The sequence below is a fragment of the Gorilla gorilla genome, chromosome 10, assembly GCF_029281585.2.
Source record: "Gorilla gorilla gorilla isolate KB3781 chromosome 10, NHGRI_mGorGor1-v2.1_pri, whole genome shotgun sequence".
NCBI classification, from domain to species: Eukaryota; Metazoa; Chordata; class Mammalia; order Primates; family Hominidae; genus Gorilla; species Gorilla gorilla.
In genome coordinates, this window is record NC_073234.2 from 105,953,965 (window position 1) to 105,973,698 (window position 19,734).

A 19,734-nucleotide genomic window follows, 5' to 3' on the forward strand; every position below is an offset into this window, starting at 1 on the left:
AATTGGAAAGTCATCTATGGAAGAAAGAAACTGGATCCCTCTCTCTCAGCATATGCAAACCTTAAGTTAAGATAAAGATTTAAATGTAGGACCTAAAACTGTAAAAATCCCAGAAGAAAACCTAGGAAAAAATCTTCTTGACATTGGCCTAGACAATTAATGTATGACTAAGTCCTCAAGAGAAAATGCAACAAAAACAAAAGTAGACAAATGGGACTTAATTAAACTAAAGAGTTTTAGCACAGCAAAATAATCAACAGAGTAATCAGACAACCTACAGAATGGAAGAAAATATTTATAAACAATACATCTGACACAGAGCTAACACCCACAATCTACAAGAAACTCAAACAACTCAATAAAAATGAAAAGGTCCCCCCAAAACCTCATAAAAAGTGAGCAAAAGACATGAACAGACACTTCTCAAAAGAAGATATACAAGCAACCAACAAATATGAAAAATGCTCAACAACACTGATCATCAGAGAAATGCAAATCAAAACCACAATGAGATTCCATCTCACATCAATCACAATGGCTATCATTAATGTCAAAAACCAGATGTTGGTGAGGATGTGGAAAACAGTACGGAAATTTCTCATAGAAGTAAGAATAGAACTACCTTTCAATCCAGCAATTTTATTACTGGTTTTCTACAAAGGAACAAAAATCATTATATCAAAAAGATAACTGCATTTCTATGTATATTGCAGTATTATTCACAATTTAAAAAGTCACAGAATTAGGACTGGTGCAATGGCTCACGCCTGTAATCCCAGCACTTTGGGATGCCAAAGCAGACGGATCACCTGAGGTCAGGAATTTGAGACCAGCCTGGCCAACATGGTGAAACTCAGTCTCTTCTAAAAAAAAAAAAAAAAAAAGTTGTGAATAGTGCACACCTGTAATCCCAGCTACAGGGGAGGCTGAGGCAGGAAAATCACTTGAACCCGGGAGATAAAGGTTGCAGTGAGCCGAGATCACACCACTGCACTCCAGCCTGGGTGACAGAGTGAAACTATTTCAAAAAAAAAAAAAAAATGGAATCAACCCAGGGACCCATCCATGAATGACTAGATTGTTAAAAGTGGTATAAATGTACCATAGAATACTACTCAGACATAAAAATAAAATAAAATCATGTATTCTACAGCAACATGGATGTGACTGGAGGGCATTATCTTAAGTAAAATGACTCGAACAAAAACTCAAAAGCCACATGTTCTCACTTATGAGTGGGAGCTAAACAGTGAATACACATGGATATGCAAAATGAAATAATAGGCATTGGAGACTCCATAAGGTGGAAGGATGGGAGAGGAATAAGGAACAAATTACCACCTGTTTAGCACAATGTACACTATTTGGGTGACAGGTACACTAAAAGCCGAGACTTCACCACTGCACAATATATCCATGTAACACAATTGCACTTGTATACCTGAATTTATATAAATAAGTGAAAAGCAAAAAACAAAAACATGTCAGTGTTCACTGATTTATGAAAATAGCAGGATTTAGAATTATTTTTATATGAGTTTATCACCCATTACTCCTACATATATAAATAAGATTTGTTATTTATGGTTATTATTGTATATATTTAACTCGTTATACTTTCCCCACTGTGCAGCACAGTTTGGTTAACTGACTTTTAGTATTTTATTATATTTAATCTACTGACTTTTTACATATTTTTCACATTATTCTTGTAAAGCCTGCTTTGGAGATTACAATATATATATCTTAAAATTTTTATAATCAACATAGAGTTAATTTTAGATTGCATTATGAAAAATGTAGGCATTTTGCAACTATGTAAGCAATTTATGCTTTCTCCTATCCTTTCTGCTGTAGTTATCTTAATATAGTCCTATCTATATTTTCTTCATATATTTGAGTTTTAGCAGTTAGCCTCTATAGCCACCCTGTTATCTGGTTTCTCAAGCCAGAGAGATGACAGCATTTCTTCAAAACATTGGTTACCCTGCACCACATGGCAGCAACAACTTGTCCTCAGGCCATAGCTTCCACGTATCAGCTCCTATTAAAGAAAAACTTTCATTCATTTGTGGTGAAATTTTAAACATTTAAAAACCCCTATTGAAAGGTAAGTTAGTAATACAAAACAAAATATTATTCTGTGTAACAGGATTCCAAATGCTAAGTAAACTTAGGTGTTAATATGTAGAAAAATAAAAATATACACTATGATTTTATCATTGAAGTATTGGTATTGATAAACTGAAATATTTGATATTGATATTAATAAAATATTGATAAATTTGACATAAAACAAAGTCAGCACAGGATGGGCGAAAATATTATCATCCATGCTTCAACTGAAAACTATGCAGTCCTTAAAGTTTTGGTAACAGATTTATATGTACTGAAATTATAAAAATCCATGAGACATTGTTGAGCCAAAAAACCAGATTAATAAATACAAGGAATTATATGATTCCAATTGTGTAAAATAGCATGTGTGTATCACATGTATAGGGATACTCTGTGAGATACATAGAAGAATTTTAACAACTAAAGTCTTAAGAGTGGGTGTATTTGATTCATGGGATATGAGGTGATTATTACCGATCTAAGTAGACAAATTTCTAATGAATTAGATTAAAAGCATCCACATAATTTTACTGTGATAAACACAGAGAAGTGAGATAATATTCTAAACCTCAAAAACCAATGAAATACTAGCAATGACCTTAAAACTCTATAGGCCACAAATAAAGAACTACAAACATAATCACAAAATTAAAAAAACATGGGACTCTTACCTCGTAGAAAAAAATGGTTAATTATAGATGTGTAAAAATTAATAAGTAGATATACAGTTTGATCATTAGTACAGTTAAAATGGTTGTTTTGGAAACTCCAAATATAATCATAGTTATTAGTAACTTAGGAGATATGAAGGAAGAATAAAGCTCATCTTTTATAGTATAACAAATTTATTTTCCTACTTCCATTGTGTCATTTAAATATTTTTAAAAACACAGATTTAAGTGATTCTAGAGATGATCTTCTCTTTTTTGAAAGGAAATAAGACATTGAGTTGCCTAAGAATAATGATTTCAAGTTAAAGATGGTTCATTTATTCTGTCAGTCTGAGGTTGACTTGACAGTAATGGATCTAATTTTAGTGTTTCAATTCTTTACCAGTCAGTGTTCTCGGTTTTGAAAACAGAAACTAAAACTGATCAACTTCAGGATATGAAAGATTTATTATTGGACATCTCACAGATTCAACAAAACGTAACTGCATAATAACAGAACTTAGAACTTGGATTGGGGGGAGAATGACCTCGGACAGCCAAGAACACAGGCCTATCACCCCAGAAGAATGTCAGTGCTAGTAAGAATATCTGTGCCGGTCTCACATCCATTGGACAGTTTTGTTTTTGTGTCCAGACTCTCAGTTTTACTGCCACCATCACTACTTGACCGTATGTACTAGATTTCTCCACTAGAATAAACGTTAAACTTCCTTGCTTTTGTGATACCTGCTTTAGATTTGACATTATAGGCAAAGCATCCAACTGGCAAAACCTACATAACGTATAATCTGCCTATGGAGAAGAAGCATCAATTTCCTAATCAAGACTCAAAGAGTTTCAGATTAATTTCTTAATCAAAAGGACTTGAACATTTAGTAAATAAAAATGTCACAATAACTTCTTATTTTAAATCTGTAATTGTACTTAAATATTTCAAATTAGAGATAGCTTTATTTTCAGCACATATGTTTTAGGCCCCCCTAAAATAAAATTATTTTGAAAAATCGAAGGTAAGATATATTTTTCTGTTAAAATGATATGTAAAATATTGGTGATAAACTGTTAAATGAAATACTAAGGTTACAAATGTTGTAAATTACATGTGAACACAATGTATATTAAAAATATTATGCAATGTTAGGTGTTAATTGGTTGTCTTCGAGCCATAGAACTAAGGCTCAACCCATGGTGAATAGAAAGATAACTTATTTTTAAGAAATTTGAAGAAAGAGGATCAGAAGGAATTATGTAATTCCTGGTATCTGTCAAATTTGTGACTGTTTACAGGTCACAAGTAGAACTGGGTAACCAGCTCTTCTCAAGTGCAACAGTCTTCATAATTCTGACACTGTTAAGCTGCATAATGATGGCTGGTAGCCAAGGTTTTTTTTTTTTTTTTTTTTTTTTTTTTTTTTGGTCACAGATGTTTGCCATGAAGAATCTTGGCCTCCTTCACTATCTTAATTTAGTCCTGATTGAATGGGAGAACATCAGTCCTTTCCCATGGGTAATATTACAGCTGGGTCCAAACCTTAAGTGTATACCTGTATAGTATGTCAAAACCTTGTTTGTGAGTCCATTTCTGCCATCTTATTTTTCATTATTGGAGAAGCACTCACCCATCTTATCAAATATGTGGAATTGTCTGCGTGCTGGGATTCAAATCCTGTGGCTGCAGCTATACATAGTTGCACAACTTGTGTCCTGAACCACCACTTTTGTAACTTAGAATTTCTATCTGAACCATCTGACAATAGCAGTTTCCTTGGTTCTTCTAGGAAGTCAGCCTGCAAATAATCATTTTTGGAGAAGTAAATCCTTACATGTCAATATTTTTAAGTAAAATTAGCCTGTAATTGTATTTTGATATACACGCCAAGTTTTGCTATTCAATGTTATGCTAGCTTTATATAACTGATTAGAGAATATCTTTCTTTTTCTGTTGTGAGGAAATATTTATAGATGATCAGTTTTGTTTCCCGAACATTTGTGAGAATTTTCCTCAAGCCGCTTGAGCCTAAAAATTTTCTTTATGGAAAAGTTTATAATTACATATTACAGATCCTTCTTATTTAATAATTAATTACATAATTTTTCAAATTTTTAAATTTCTTCCTGTGTCAGTTTTGGTGACTTTCATTTTTCTAGAAATTTATCTCTACCATTGAAAATCTGAACTTTATTAACAAATTTTTCATTATAAATTTATCTTTGTAATATCTAAATTGGATCTGTGGTGGTGCTATTTTCTGTTTCATTTTTGATAATGATTTACTGTGTCTTTCTTTTCTTTCTTGAAAAGTATTATCAAGGGGTATTCATTGTATTTACCTGGTAAAATCAATTTTTTGCTCTATAATTTGATTGTATCATGCATTAATTTTTCTTTTACTTTTATTTTCATTGAATTGATGTAGTAGCATATCAACTATTGTATCTTTTTTGATTCATGGGTCATTTAGAAATAATTCTCAAACTTACAGAGGTTTTCTATTGTTCATTTTTTTCATAGATTCACATCTTGTTTTATTGTGGTAAAAATATTATAAATGATTTCAATTCTTTATATTTGTTGAGGCTTGTTTTATGATCTATCAGAGTCATTTTTGTATATGTTACATATATGCTTAAAATATATAATGTATATTCTGCAAATATTGTGCTCAGTGTTTTATATATGTTAATTGGGTACAGTGTGTTAATTTTATTACTCAAATATTTTATATCCTTCATGTTTTAGTGTGCTTGAGAAACACTATGTTAAAACATTCAACTTTAATTTTGAATGTGTCTATTCTTTAGTAGTTCTATCAATTTCTGTTACATATATAATATTTATGTATAAATAAATTAAATATATAAAATATGTGTCATATTTTATAGATAAATAAAATTGCATATTCAAATTTAGAATCATATTTTTCTTTTGGTGAATTAAGATCATAATTTTCAAGTGTTCATTATATTCTTTTATAATGATTTGGACTTAAACATTCACTTTATTTGATAATATAATCATATCAGCTTTCTTTTAAGCTAAAACTTGAATATTTTTATATTATCTTACCAATTGTTTTATGCTATAGATGTGTCTCTCGTATACAACATACAGTTATTTATTTGCCTATTCAATTTTAAATACATGCTGTATAATTTTAATTTTTGTTTAGAGCACTTAGCCTTTAAGACACAATAAAAGTCACAAGATAAATGAATAACATCTTTAAGCTGCTGAGAAAAAAGAAAAGATAAATAACCGTCAATCTCAAATACAAGGAAGTATCAACTAGTATGCCGGAGTGAGTGGCTCGCTAAAAAGGGAAAAATAGCATATAATTGGCTCTTAAAATCTGCTTAGGTAAGTCTAGGGTCACATTGTCTAACAATAATAGTATGGTCATACATAATGCAATGTAGTTTACTAAAGTGCAAGCTTACTATGACCCAGAAGGAGAAGACCTGGGAATATTGAAAGGTAGCATTAATGCCTATCAAAAGAGCTAAGGATAAGGAGAGTTCTAATTCTGCTTTAAAAATCAAGGAATGCTTTAAATAGGAAGTAGTAATTGAGCTACTACTCACTTGATAATACAGATAGAAAAAGAAAGAAGTCAACCCCAGGATTATATTAGATATCTGCTCTACATTTAGTCTGGAATAGAGATAAACTGCTCAGAAAAATCCAGGTATTTTAATCTTATTAAAGTATAAAGTGCCAATGGGAGAGGGCAAAAATTTGCTGGAGAAATAATCAAAAGTAAGGTCATTACCAATTTTGTATGCTACAGCTGGATTTTTTCCTATAGTCAATGGAATTCCATCAGTGAATGATGGGCTTAAGTAAGAAGATGGTGTAAAAAAACAGTGGTAACATTCTTGGCTGTATCATGGTTCAAGTATATAATAAATATTTGTTCTGTGTAGACGATCAGGAGGTAAAAGTGAAGCAAGGGTGAGAAAAAAATTGGCAATGAGTTTATATTTTAATGTATTGCATTTGAATTCTTGATGAGAAATACAACTTGATATATTTTTCTTTTTCTTTTTGCCTTCTAACAAAATTATAAATTCACAGTTCAAGTTTAAAATGCAAGCACATTAGCCCAAAGAAGTACATACATTTTTTCAGTGTCATATGTTTTGATTTTAAGAGATGGAAAAAATACATATTACCCTTGAATATTAATAGCTTATATTGCTATCATGACTATAGCAATTTCCTTTTTAGCTCTTTAAATGTTAAGATATTACTAAGATATCTTCAAATTTTAAATATCTTAAAATTAATTTAAGATAATCATTGGAATCTGTGTTTATTTTATACATTATCCACTTACATAAGTGTGGAGTAAAAATACATGGCTATAATGATATGGTATAAATGTAAAGAGTTTGAAGTCAGAGACACATGGGTTCTAATTCCAGCTTCACCATTTGCTAAGTATATGACCTAAAACAGTGTACCAAACTATGACCCAATTTTTTTCCATGCAAAAAGCAGCATATTAACAGTATATTTTGAAGGTGCAATATATTAATAGATGAAAAAGCATAGTGGCACAATCTAGGTGATTGATAAATGCACATATTTTCCCTTCCTCAAATTCATTAATCAGCTTGAAAATTTAAGTAAGATTGTATACAATTTGGGAAAATGTGTCCTACATATCTTAGAATTTGAATTATTTTTTCTATATAATCATTGAAATAATTATTCAATCATCAAAAATACATTTAATGATTAATCTAATGAGATCTCAAAGATGAACAAAATAAAACCTATGTTATTACAAGGAATAAGCATAAACAACAAAATGGTAGATATTTTCTACCACAGGGCTTTGAGAAACATTCCAATTTATTCCCTGGAAAACATTCTAAGGGAAGAATCCATAAAAAGACTATTATCTAACATATTGCACTTTCTGTTTATATTCCATATTTTTTAACACTGGAAGGTCATAATGTTTAGTTTAATTGCAATAATTCCATAGGAAAACTTAATTGAAATATACCTCACTAGGGCTCTTATTACCATATCAAGCTTGTGCTCTACTTGAATTTTTCTACGTAAAAAGCAAATATTACAAAAAAAGAAATAGCTTCACTTCGCTCATAAATTTGTAATATTACATGAGTAAAAAGCAATTGAACAGAAATATTCACTAAATTAATATGAGTCGATTAAAATGAGTAACATGTTATGCAAAGAGCATAGCTTGTCTTATTATATAAAGAGAATGAAGGTAATATTTGTATGCAAGAGAATAATAATGAAAATTCATTCTCAGATTTCACTATGTGCTTTAAGAGTGTACATATAAAAATGCAGCATGCATGAGGCACTAATTATTCCTTAAATATTCATTTGCATGAGTTTTAGTTGTTGGCACAATTGTAAAATTACCATTAGTGCTTTTCTAAAGGTAATTTCAGATGTCAGCATTGGTCCAAGAAGATGCTTTGGGATTAAAAAAACGCCATAGTATACAATCTACACATTATGTTTATAGAATTACAAAAAGAATCTGGAATAAATTATTCTTTGACATATCATTTCTCATGTTCAAAAAACATTATCTTATCTAGAGAAAATAATTACATGACATCACTGCATACTTTTTGCCTTTAACACTTCTTTTAATCTCCACCAACAGGCATCTATTGATTGCGTTGAATACATTATTGCATTAGATGACCTTTAATGTTCTTTCTGACACTGATAGTAGGTGATTTGACAATCTTCACTGTGGGTGGCTTCCCAGAGAACGCTGTATACACCTCTCTGAGAGCAATTATTATTAGCTTATTACATGTCTTTCTCCCTGAGGTAAATTGCAATACAATTCACTAAACATTGCCTCTTCAAGTTACACCACACTCGTGCAGAATTGTAGCTCAGCCTTATAGAACTGAAGAGTACAAATGCAACTTGGTTTTGCTGAAAGTTGTGGAAGGGAGTGCTGTGTATAATCTGAAAGAGAAGTTTGAGAGTCAGCACATGATTTGCTGTTTCCTTTACCCTTGCCACATGATCAGACAGCCTGTTTTGTCAGCCTGGGTTTTGGAGTGCATTTGGAACAGAGTCTAGCTGCCTATAAATGGACGTGTACTGTGAGATATATACAAGCTTTTTTTGTTTGTAAGTGACTAGGATTTGATAATCATCTGTTATGGCAGTATATTAGTCAGTTCTCACACTGCTAATAAAGACATACCTTATATAAAAGAGACTTACTGAACTCACAGTTGCACATGGCTGGGGAGGCCTCACAATCATGGTGGAAGGTGAAGGAGGAGCAAAGGCATGTCTTACATGGTGGCAGGCAAGAGAGCCTGTGCAATTGACCTTTTTTAAACCAGATCTCATGAGACTTATTCACTATCATGAGAACAGCATGGAAAAAAAACAGACTCATGATTCAATTACCTCTCACTGGGTCCCTCCCACAACACGTGGAGATTATGGGAGCTACAATTCAAGATGAGATTTGTGTGGGGACACAGACAAACTATATCAGGCAGCAAAACTTATCATATTCTGACTGATACACCCTTTCTACAAATGATGAGATATCTGAGAGAAGGCCCACATTATTTCTTCCATTATTACCTTATCCCCTTCAACCTAAGCATCTAAAAACTGGTATGTAGTGAGTGTTCAGTAAGTGATAATTGATTCCAATAATGCAATGAATTTTTTGTCAGTCAGTATGCACAACAAGAAAGAGAATCAATCTTGCCTAATCCCCAAAGGCTTAAAATGTAGTTGAAGAGCTAGCACATCCACAACACATTTTCTACTTGGCAAGTTGGTGTTGCTATTTACATTCAGACAAAACATAGGTCAGTCTATATTGAGCCGGTCAAGAAAAATTTCTTAATTGAGCTGAAACTGGAAACAAAAGGGACAGAGATGATCTGGGAGGAAGAAGGACGACAGCATTCATGTAAGAAGAAACTCATAAGCAAGGATACAGAAGCATAAATATTAGGAAAAAAGAGTGTATTGTTTCCATAATAAAACAAAAACCAGAAAAGAAATTACATGTGGTAAAGAAAAATAACAGTAAAGCAAAAAAAGAAAAACCAATTAACTCCATGTTGCTAATTTATTTGTGACTTTTCAGATTCATATGAGCTGTGCAATGATAACACATGGATTCCCTGACAAGTTTTGCTTTTCAATAATTTTTCTGCAATTATACAAACATGGGTTTTATTCTGACAATTTAAGCTTTGATATATTTTGATTTATTGACTATCAGAGATAAATATTGGAGACAAATCAGTAATGAGCACAATATTTCAATTTTTAACAATTTAGTTAATTACCTGTGATTTTACTACCACATACTGCATCTACTCCATCTTGGTACCAACTAAAAAAATATTATGTAAGAATGACTCCTGTCACACTAGTTCTGTTTATACTTAACCATTCTGAACCCTATCACTGAGTTCTCAACTTGTACCTGACTGACCCATGCCTGTGTTCCTCTAGCTCTGCCTTGGATCTTTGTTTTCAGGCTCTCGGATTTTATAATGTTGTAAATCCCCTATCACTAATCTTTAGTTCTCCTCTCATGTGTATGTGTGTGTGAGAGAGTGTATACATGTTGGAAAATTATACTACTTTTACTCGTTTCATTTTGTTGATATATCTCACTCTGATGCATTTCTACAGTCTGGGTCACTACCTTTGCATGGCTTATGCAGAAGTAGGATCAGGACACTATAAGCATCAGGAAACTATAAGCATCACACCATACATTCATGTTCATGTAGTTCTTAAATACAATGTAAAATAGTATACAGAAGTGACCTTGGGCTTGAATTCTAGAGTCAGCGCCCGCCTAGGCTTGATAACTACTTTGCTACTTGCTAACTATGCATCCTTGAATCCTTGTGCATCCAAGCTAGTTATCATCTTTATGTTTCTATTTCCTCTTCAGTAAGAAGTGTTTAATAATATTACTAACCCCATAGGATTGTTGTGGGGCTAACTGAAAAATTTAACATAAAGTGCCTATTAGAGGAGTCTGGCACTTCCATATATTTACGATTCTTGATTAATTTGATCAAAGTTGCCAGTCTTGATCATATTCTTATAAAACAAAGACAAGTTCATTTGTAGGTCTGAAAGAATTCATCTCAGAAAAACAATTATAGGGGTTCCACTCCGAGCAATATATCCTCGTCAATGAATCATGCTACTATATTTAACTCTTAGCCTACCAGCTCTTGACATAAAGTTTCTTGTTTTGGAAATTGGAACTTTATAAATCTAGGGGATCTTTCCAAAATCTTTGTCTTTTTAGGGGATCTCACATAAGAAAAATCCAAAATCCCCATGCAGAAGAAGGTATGAGAACAGTTCTAGAAAGTTTATTGTTTAGCTATTTAGCTTTGCTTTCCAAAAATTTTCTTCTTTCACACATACATACTCATTCTGAAATTGTCCTTCATTGATCTCTTATTATGTGCTAATCTTCCAAATTATAAAATAATACTCAGAATGATCACAATTACATGTGTTCCTGGTGGTTCACATGATTACAATAATCATTTCATCATGCCACTAAAATATTAATAATCCAATGATTATAATCATCTTTCATTACTAATAACTTCATAGTCTACCACATAACACCACATAATGTAACACAGAAAATGACAAAGACTGCTCTGGATTTCTTTTCCTTCCAGAAGGTTATTTCAGTGGTTTAAAAGGAAAACATATGTATGCTAACTGCACTGAAGCTAACTGTTCAAGTTCTCCTAGGGAGGTAATTTTTTATGTGACAATATGCCTATTATTAGTTCTTATACATTAGCCTTTAGTAAATAGTACTTATTCTGTCTGCATATCTTGACAATGATTTCTTCCCACATTTGCAGCCACCCACTGAGACAATCATTGCCACTATTCAAACACACAACAAACTAAGGTTTTATTAGTTTAATTTTCCAAACAAATTATACTGTGCTAAATTACAACACATGGAAATAATTCTTAAAAGACAAAGAAAACAGCAGATTTTGCATTTTTATTAAATGAACTATCTGTAATTTCAAATCATGGCTTATATTGAGTATTGTCCAAACGTGCATACACATGTGTGACTCACTTTCAGCAAGCATCAAAGTTTTCTGAACCCTTATGAAATTAAATAAACTCTCTAAATTGTCCTCATCCTGGTGTTTTATACTCAATAAATTTGGACTCTAAGCAATAACTGATAATCACAAGGAATTTGCACTCTCCACTAGTGTACTTATGTTTGGCAATTTAAGCTTTATATATACTTACATATATGTCAGTAAAATTTGTAACTCCAAACTATAGAATGCACCTTCTATGTTTATTTTAGCACTGGAAAATAGCCTTACAAACATGAAAAAAATCTGTCATAAAGAATATTTTGTTACTTGAATTGTCACAGAACAACATTAGGTTGAGAGCTTAAATGTACTCTAAAAGTTAACAGTGGGAGATTATACTAATATCAAAGAGCTCAAAGCAGGAAATGTCCTTTAACAGTTTCTGCATTTCTCCATGATATTCACGAGAACAGCCATGGTCCAGGAAAAGATGGCAAAGTACACTGTCAAATTTTAGTTTAAAGAAATTATAAAGGCTGGGCACAGTGGCTTGCACCTGTAATCCCAGCACTTTGGGAGGCTGAGGCGGGTGGATCACCTGAGCTCAGGAGTTCGAGACCAGCCTGACCGGTATGGTGAAACCCCATCTCTACTAAAAATACAAAAAATTAGCTGGATGTGGTGGTGTGTACCTGTAGTCCCAGCTACTTGGGAGGCTGAGACAGGAGAATTGCTCGAACCTGGGAGGCAGAGGTTGCAGTGAGCTGAGATCACTACACTCCAGCTTGGGTGACAGAGCGAGACTCTGTCTCAAAAAAATAAAAAATAAAAGATTTTGTCAAGCATTATCATTTCCAGTCCCACTAATTTTCACAGTGTTTTAAGAAAGAAGCTCAGCTTTGGAAACAAAACAGTGGGAGCTTTTTAGGATACCAATTCAAATGCCACCCAGCTGAGTAATGATCTGGTTGTCCTTACTAAAGTTATTATTTCATGGTTGCTCAGTGAATAATGTCATTTAAAATGACCACATCTTTTAGTTCACTCCTATATGGACAAATGCCACCATTCAAACATCATCACCATGTTACCAGTTATTTCTGAGAAGCTATTGAACACTTCAATGCTTTATTCATGTTTAATAAAAGATAGAAAGACAGAGGGAATGGTTCAATGCTGTTGTTTGCCCTATGAAAGCAATTGATTACTGCTAATTTTCCTGCCCCGGTAGTGTCCATTCAGTGGCCAATTTCAGCAAAATTTAGAGCAGCTGGTCCCAATTTTTGCTGTGCATGGAACTACCTAGGGAGCTTTTAAAATTATATAATACTGAGCTTTAACCCAAAGCTACTGAATAAGAATCTCCAAGAGTTATTGTCATGAAGTTACATTTAAACATACTCTCTAAATAATTTTATGGCAGCTGCACATGGACTGGCCTTTGGGATCCATTGACTTAAAGGATTCATTTTGAAATCAGCCTCAAACTGTATCTTTGATGCTTTCTAGCTGAATAATCTTCAAGTCCCAATGTTTTTTGAACTTCTTTATCAATAAAATGGAGATAATATCCTTTTTTAATTGTTGTAAGGACTACATGAGAAACACAAGAAATCTGTCTAAACAGTTTATAGCATAGATTGTGGCAGAAATGGCTATGTGTTCACCAAAATTCATTTCCTCTTATTTATAGGGATACAGATAGATTACATTTTCTAGCCCACCTTTTGGTTAGTTGCGGTCATGTGATTAAATTCAAGCCAGTGGAATGCCGCAGAAGGAACGTGAACCACTTCTAGGTTGGGACCATAAAGACCTCCACATGAAACTGTATGATCGTTTCCCAATCTGGCTGGTTGCAGGAGGTAGCCTACAGAGTCACCTCGAGATTCAGATGTTGAACATGGGAATTTCACAAGATGAAACAAACGATCGTGGGGAAAGCCAACCACCAATAACCTTCATTTGTGTTAAACATCTATAAATTGGAGTTTATTACAGCAATTAGTACCCTATGTTTTCTGTTTAATTCTTTTAATTTTCTTTTGAAATGACAGTAACATTTGAAAGACCGTTTGTCTTCATTTATCTGTCCATTACGATATGTCCGATTTATCAGTTGTGGAGATTGCCAGGAATTCCAATGCTCACTACAAACAATAAGCACCTTGCAGATTCCTGAGGCAATAATAATGATCCAGTGTGTCAGGGATCACCCCTTAAAGGAGATCACCAGTCACCAGGCACATGATCCCAGGGCATCTGCCTTTCAAAATTAAAAAAAGCAAGACAAATTTACACATAGTGGAATATTATTAGGCAATGTATTGGAATTCAAGACACTACAAGACACTACAGGTACTCACCACACACTATGTCATTTATGTAAAAAACTATTTATGAGAAGTTGCTCCTGAGGCCACAGTGAAAATACTTCTCTCTTCATTGCTGTTTTGGATTTTATTTCTCTCCTCCTCTACCTACTATTATAAGCAGCTCTTACTTTCATATCAACTCTAACATTCTAATATTACATGGGGCTGATCCAGGAGGATGACACTTTGGGAAGGACAGGAATGATGTGAAAGAGAAAGTACAGGGAAAAATAACATAAATATTAAAAAATAATTTCGAGGCCTCCTCTCTCATCTCTAAGGTCTCTGGGTAGCATGTTCAATGCCCTATACTGTTTTCCTCAGTTCACTCACATAGCTTCAACATTATCTTACCTCCTACTTTCCTTCAGGCTCAGGTCATTTGATGTAATTCCATAGAGAGACACAATCTCTGGTTTTCACCATTTTGTCAGGGGTAATTAAATATTAAGTTATTTTACACTCAAAGGCCCATTTTAGCAAACCTCTATGATTTGTTTTTTCCTATAGGATCTAAGTTGGAGGTCACAGGTATAGTTCATCTCACTTGCTAACAAATCATTAGTGACTCCTTGGAGTGCTATGTTTAGAAAGGTTTAAGACCAATGTGTTGTCTCAGCAAGAAAGAGCCTCATCAATTAGCAGTGTCTTTTGCAGTTGCAGAGAGAGAAGCAATGCATTCATGCCAGAAGTTTGTCTACTGAGGTGTGACACCAAAAATAATAAAAGGATATTAAGAATTATTACTACAAAAATAAAATACAAGTGAGCAATTATTTTTGTCTTTAGGAATGGTAAGGTGTAGGCACGCCTTCAAAGAATTAAGAAAGAATAATGCTTCAGACATCCTTTTGAGATCCAAGCAAATTAAAAACCAAAGAAGTCACTTTGAGAGGCCGAGGCGGGCAGATCACAAGGTCAGGAGATCGAGACCATCCTGGCTAACACGGTGAAACTCTGTCTCTACCAAAAATACAAAAAAAAAAAAAAAAAAAAAATTAGCCGGGCGTGGTGGCGGGCGCTTGTCGTTCCAGCTACTCCGGAGGCTGAGGCAGGAGAACGGCGTGAACCCGGGAGGCGGAGCTTGCAGTGAGCCAAGATCGCGCCACTGCACTCCAGCCTGGGCGACAGAGGCTCTGTCTCAAAAAAAAAAAAAAAAAAAAAGAAAAAAAGAAGAAGAAGAAAAGAAAAAACCAAAGAAGTACAAAGCAGTATTATGATTATGGTGATATATTTTAAATGCCTAAGTTGAACAATTAAAGGTCGATAAATGATGTATTTCAATCTTTTCAATATTGTATTTCCATGACTATGTGCAAAAACTTATTTGACGATGAAAGTAGAAGTCAAATTTTGTGACCCTTTATTCATGGAGGCTTGGCCCAATTGGCTCCCTGAATTCCACCACAAAAATGGGCCATGTAATCAGTGTGATGTGTTTCCTCCAGTGGAAGAGAGAATGGGAAATACTTGTGAGAAGGAGGGGTGAAAGAGTGAAAGTGGGACCATCAGGTCAATGCCTAAAGCAAGGGAGGTGACTGGAAAATGAACTCAAGGTGGAGGCACATGGTATCTGGGATCCCTGAGCACCCAAATTCCTTAGACCTTTCCTCCTGGTCTCCCTCCCCGGTGTTTAATATTCCTTGGGTTCTATTTGATCAAGGATTTAGCCACCTCAGCTGCTAATGTTCAAGTTACCTGCTGAATCCTTGACCGCAAATGCCATCAACCAGTACCAGCATTTTGTATCTGGAAATATCCTACTTCTTGTGCTTGACAGAGACAGAGGATGTGGCACAGAAGTCCCTGACCCATTGCTTCAGGAATGTCAACTCAAATGGTATTGTAGAGTGTTTTTCTGGTAGTCCTTCATACTTTGAACGTAGTTCTAACCCTTGGACTCATGATTAATGTAATAGAATTTCTGGGCTGAATGGATAATAGCCACAATAGCCACTGTATATAACATTGTGCCTGTGGGAAAATATCTGTCAATTTGCAAATAATTGACTTCCAAAAAAAAATTTGCGTTGCACCAATTTGTAGCTCATCTCCTTGCTTTCTTTTTTCAGTTATGTAATGGAATTGAATGAAGCAGGTGTCAGATCTACATCTCTACAAACACTCATTTTATCAGTTCAGAGAATAAAGAGAGGAATTTAATAATGCCACTGGACACTTATACTCTATCGGATCCTAATAATTTCTCACACTAATGAATTCTTCTATCAACTTCATGTTAATCAAGAGGAGACAGAGCCAAGAAGTGAGTAATTGCTTACTGAATTGTGAAAGCAAGGATGATTTAACTACAGGTAAGTACCACAAAGAGAATGTTTATAACAACCTTTTGTGTTTCATGTACTCAAATATCTCTTTGATGAAAGGGTGACAGCAAAAGGAGCTATTTTTGAGACATACTCTATAATTAGAGTGAGCTAAACATGTCATTTGACTTTATTGTGATTTTTCTTATGATTTGGGAACTTAGAAAATAAAATGCTGTGTACAATATGAAATCATTTCTGTAAAATTTAAAGCACACACTTGTCCATGGTACTGACATATGTGGTAAGAGTGTAAAATCATGCACAAAAAATACATGCTGTATCAGACTATGCCTATGTCTGGGGAGACAAAAGAATGACATGATGGGCAAGCCTTTTGCTGTCAGCTGTATTTACTTTTTTAAAGATGAGATGCAAATGTGGTAAAATACTAGCATATGTTAAACCTATTATATCTTTTATGTTTTATATACTAAAATATTTTAATAGATATTTAAAATATATTTTTAAAAAATGTTTATAAGATTACAATGTCAGAAAAAAGTTTGCTTAACTGTTTTCATACTTTTAGGCAGTAATTATTATATGTGAACTCGATTACCCAGTTGTTTAGTTAAAAAAAAATGCTACTAGCCTTTTAGAGTTAATTGTGAGTTGTATAATCTAACTTTGACACTGTCAAAGTTTTGACTCCACTTCATCTCCTTAATAAGGTGCCATTTGTTACCTAATATAAAATTCATACATTTTAAATATGAATTTTAACAATTTTCTTAGTATTTAAATTTAGAAATAAGTGATCTCACTGTGAAATATACATATTAGAGAACTTCATGCTACCTTATATTAAGTAAGATTAGAATTGACGGAGACGAAAGTGAATTGTCATAATTGTATCACTGCCTTATTTAGACTTGCTCATATTTTATATTTTATAAAATTATTCTGATTATTTGGAAAGAAAACTGGTGAATGCATGGAATGGATAGAGGAAAAATTTTTCTCTTTCTTTTTTTGAGAATAGATTTTAGTTAGCATAGAATATTTTCATACACTAAAGTATGAAGAAACACATTAAAATTTGGTACCTGAATTTCTGAGGACAAGGACTAAGATAGAAAATAAAATAAAATAATATTAGAATTTTCATTTATATTAACGATGATCACAGAGGGCCTCTAGCCTCCCAATTAGCCAACAACTCTCTGGGATTTTTTTTTTTAAGTTCAGAGTTAAAATAAACATAACACTATATCTTGAAGTCTACTAAAATAGTGCTTTATTTTTTCATTTAAAATTTTAGGCTAGATGTTATAAAGCACATTCAAATGCAGTCCTTAAGCTTCCTAATGTTCACAGAACTTAAATGAAGGTTGTTTTTAGAATTCCACTTATTTACTACTTTGCTATAAGCAACTGATCAACATCAACACAGATTTAATAAGAACCTTAATTTCACATAAGACTGTATATGATGCAACAGAAGGAAAACAATTAGAGCAATTATCATTGCCTACATCATCCTGATTATCATTATTATAATGATTGACATTTACACTCTTCACAGATTACAAAGTGCTTTCATCTTCAGTGCTTCTCTGTACCTCACAATCACCTGGTAAATAGGTATAACACGTATTATCTGTTCCCACTCGAGCTGGAAAAGCTGGCAAATACATCATTGTCTCTATGTTTCCTGGCATTGTAAGAGACAAATGAAAAAGAGGGATATATTATGGGAGGGAGGAAGGAAGTTAAGAAGATGTGCTACTGGCTGAACATGGGACTATGTCTATTTTAAGATGATTCTCCACAGGTTTCTAACATATAGTTAATAATAGTTTCAATAAAAATACATGGGAAAATATACACCTTGCACTTATTATGAAAACACTTATATTTATATAATAGGGGAGGCACTGTTATGATAATAAATTTGCATGTATCCCTCACCAATCTTGTTCTATTTCCCCACACACACTCCACATAACACAAACTGGATAATTTTGAAGCAAATCTTAGATATCATATTTTTTCATTCAGGTAAATGCAAATACACGTTATAAAGGAAGCTAACTCCATTTGAATTGAGTGTGAATTTAAACAGAAGAAGTAATTATTTGATTCAATTACTCAAAATTAATATTTTTATTTGGAAACTATTCATTTTCAAACTCCTGGATGAATTTGGCCGACTCTTGCATGAGGAATACATTCTACCTGAAATGTGATAATCTCATAAAATATCATAAACTCTCCCTGAGGCTAACTATAAATCTTATATACATATACACATATATACATATATATACACACATATATACACATATATACATATATACACATGTATATATATACACACATATATACACATATATACACGTATATATACGCATATATATATATATATACACACATACATATATATATATATATATTTTGAGACAAGGTCTTGCTCTGTCACCAGGCTGGAGTGCAGTAGCACCGTCTCAGCTCACTGCCACCTCCACTTCCCAGATTCAAGCGATTCTCCCACCTCAGCCTCCCAAATGACTGGGAGTATAGGCATGTGCCACCATGCCCAGCTAATTTTTATATTTTTGTAGAGACGGGGTTTCACCATGTTGACCAGGATGGTCTCGATCTCTTGACCTTGTGACCTGCCCACCTCAGCCTCCCAAAGTGCTGGGATTACAGGCGTGAGCCACCACGCCCGGCCTCTTGTATCTTTTTATTTGTCTAAAATCTAGCTTTGGGGGAAAAAGGGTTTAAATGTCCCTTTGATAACTGACGATACGGATAAATTGATATAAACATGATAAAATAATATTAGAATTTTCATTTATATTAATGATGATCATTCACAGAGGGCATCTAGCCTCCCAATTAGCCAACAACACTCTAGGATTATTTTTTTAAAGTTCAGAGTTAAAATAAACATAACACTGTATCTTGAATAATATTTGATAGATGACCACAGTAAACAGTCATTATACTGTTTTAATGAAAAGAACTACTGTTAGCCAAGACAGCTAGCTTTTAATACTGCCTGCCAGAACTAGCTTTGTGATCTTGGGCCAGTCAGGTAACTTTTTGGATCTTTTATTCTCGTTAATAAAATTGATTATGTTCTATATTACTTCTAAAATGAATAGATATCATAGTATCCAGCTCTCA

General features: G+C 33.4%; 1 long non-coding RNA gene across 1 annotated transcript in view; it reads left to right on the forward strand.

Moving 5' to 3' along the window:
• The first annotated feature begins 3,322 nt into the window (after positions 1-3,322).
• Positions 3,323-19,734, forward strand: part of LOC129525653 (uncharacterized) — a 97,578-nt gene continuing 81,166 nt past the window's right edge. The window contains exons 1-3 of the long non-coding RNA XR_008670082.2: positions 3,323-3,458; positions 5,960-6,147; positions 16,342-16,584. This is a non-coding gene — a long non-coding RNA (uncharacterized lncRNA). The remainder of the gene's footprint in view (positions 3,459-5,959; positions 6,148-16,341; positions 16,585-19,734) is intronic.